General features: G+C 47.8%; 1 pseudogene; it reads right to left on the bottom strand.

Moving 5' to 3' along the window:
- Nucleotides 1–1,488: 1,488 nt before the first annotated feature.
- LOC146176848 (uncharacterized) lies at nt 1,489–2,379 on the bottom strand (annotated as a pseudogene).
- Nucleotides 2,380–2,646: the final 267 nt, after the last annotated feature.

Below are 2,646 nucleotides of genomic sequence, written 5' to 3'. Positions count from 1 at the left end.
GTTCATATTATTTTTATTGTTGCTTGTTTAAACACTTGCGTTTAAATATCTGCAAAACAGAGCATCCAAAACGAACAATCTAAGCGTCCATTACAAATTGACTTCAAAATGTTGGAGATAGCTCGAACCACAAGAGAAATGCGGTGAGCTTAGGTCAAGCTGACAGGAGACGAAAGAACGCTCATGCTCTAAGTCGAATTTGTAAACTGTAATTCGCCTCTTGAAGGCCTAGAAATTGGATAACGAGCGAGTGAAGCTGAACAGAAGCGGGCGCCTCCTGCAGGCGCCCCTTGTTCTTCGTGGACACATCCCATTGTAACGTCGCCATTTCCGGACCCGAGTAGTATGGTTTTATTAAGGCACCGGATGCTTCACGGTAAAGTAAATGTGGTGAAATTTCCGACTAGCTGCTGGCGCTCAAACGAAACTGGCTTAACAAAAAAGAAATAAGCACGTTCGCCTTCGGAACGAACTCGAGCAGTTACCTGCTTTCCTTTTTCTCCACCTCACTGCTTGGGACCATAACAAAGTCTGCTTACGCATTGCCAGGACACGCTTGTTCCAGTCGGCAAGAAGGCATTCTGACCTAGGAGTTATTTGGTGACACCCAGCGTATGAAATGTCCACTCCCTCTGACAAAGCCCCGCCGGGGTGGTGTAGTGGTAAGACGCCCGACTCCTCTGCCGGAGTACCCGGGTTCAAACCCGACCTCGGCGGTTGCGTTTCGGTGGAGGCGAAACGGAGTGGCGTCCGTGTGCTGTGCGATATCAGTGCACGCTGAAGAACCCCAGGTGGTCGAAATTTCCGGAGTCCTTCACTACGGCGTCTCTCATAGCCTTAGCGGCTTTGGGACGCTAAACCGCACAAAATCCAAAATCCAGAATACAAGGAACAAGGTAAGGAAGAAGTCTGTCCTTATTTTGACATCGCATGGAACATATTTTTACCTAAATAAAAGGACAACCGCGTACCTATATTGACTTTCTTACTGACAGTGGTGCGAACAATGGTATAAATTAATCTGGTGCAAATACATCGTAGCGTACTGTGCTGAAATTGTAAAACCAAAGTCGTTCAGTTTCCTTCTTTTATTAGCATCTTCATTGCTGTCGAAGAAAATAAGAAACACCCTCTACACACGGGAGCAGCTAAGCTTTGCCCGGTATGCCGGTGACATACGGAGAGCAGGAGCCGCACACTATACATTATCGATTAGAAACACAGACGTAGCTTCTATAGTTCCGATTGCTACATCAGATATGAACGTATGAGAGAGAAAAAGTGATATTTGCAGATATTACCGTAAAATACCGAGCAAGCACCCCCCCCCCTACTCGAGAGATAACCAAAATAAGGAGGGGGGGGAAGGGGCTTCCTGGATTTCGCATCTATATTCAAGATGGCGGCCACTAAAAATAATCATAGTGCACACTCTTTTAGAAAAAATGTATTGACGAAGAGTTTTTTTTTTTTTACAATGGTATCTTTTTATTCACTTTTAAATCTATCAAGGGCTTCCTCGGAATCTGACACTAAAGCGAGGTTTGCACACTATTCCTTCAGCTCGTCGTGGTCTTCAGGAACCAGGGCGCTGATGTCAGCATGCTGAATGTGCAGTTCGCCGTCCTCACATCCGTCGAGCGCGTTCGCGATGCCTCAGCCCTTGAACTAGCGTGCTACGTTTTCTTCTGGGACGATAGCCCACACCTCAGATACAAAATCCAGCACGTCCTGCCATGATGGTTTCCGCAGGTTTCCCTTCGGTGTTCTCTCCCCCTTCCGCATAAAGGTCTCCCAGGCCCTCCGAAGATTGCCTTTGAACGGCTTGTTCCAGAACTTCCTGAAGACCGGTGCAACCAGTTGGCACGTACCCTAAGTTAGTGTCGCATTCCTGAATCGCGTCTTTTCTGACGTGGGTCTTTTGTATAAGCGCCTGATCCAAAACGAGGAGCCACCGTGCGTCGTCAGTATTTAAGCCCCATATCCCCGTCAGCCACCACTTAAACTTCTCTGCGTCGTCCAGCAGTCCTTTGAAGCGATCACACGGCAATTCGCTAAAGGTGAAGCAAACACATTGCATTAAACAAGCGCTGATATTGCATCAAACTATTATCCCAGTAGAAAATTGGCAAGAAAAATGCTGTTCTCATCTGGAACACGAAGGGTCATGAAGGCCATCGTTTGAATTTTTCCGCTTGGCTCCTTCAAAAGTACGAATGCCGGAATATTGGGCCCATAGTCACAGACTGCTAAGGCAACTGTAAAACCCGGCCTGACGCAGCCGGTGTTGGCCATACGGATAGTACTTTCCCCCGCGATGCTGTTTGTCTGGTTAGCCATAATGTCTATTCGAAACATGATTTGGTCCATGTTCGTCATGGTGTAGAGAGTCAAGTCGTGGCGTCGTCGTGGAGAGCCGATAGCAGCACTGAATGCTCTCTTCTACTCCACGCAGTCCTCGGGTCTTTTCTGGCTGTCATTCGTGGCCTGCCATATTAAAACACAAACCCGTGCCTTCCACCTCATAAAATGCGTGCTGGAGGCCACAGAGTTACCAAGCTGCAGGTTATTGGCTAGCCTCAAAGCTTCCTTACAAAGCAGTCTGTTGCTGCCGGCGCGTCGAGCGCTTCTTTCGAGCTGCAGAAA

Source organism: Amblyomma maculatum, chromosome 10 (genome assembly GCF_055883805.1).
Source record: "Amblyomma maculatum isolate TAMU_Amacu chromosome 10, ASM5588380v1, whole genome shotgun sequence".
NCBI classification, from domain to species: Eukaryota; Metazoa; Arthropoda; class Arachnida; order Ixodida; family Ixodidae; genus Amblyomma; species Amblyomma maculatum.
This window is presented reverse-complemented; position numbering and strand designations above follow the sequence as displayed.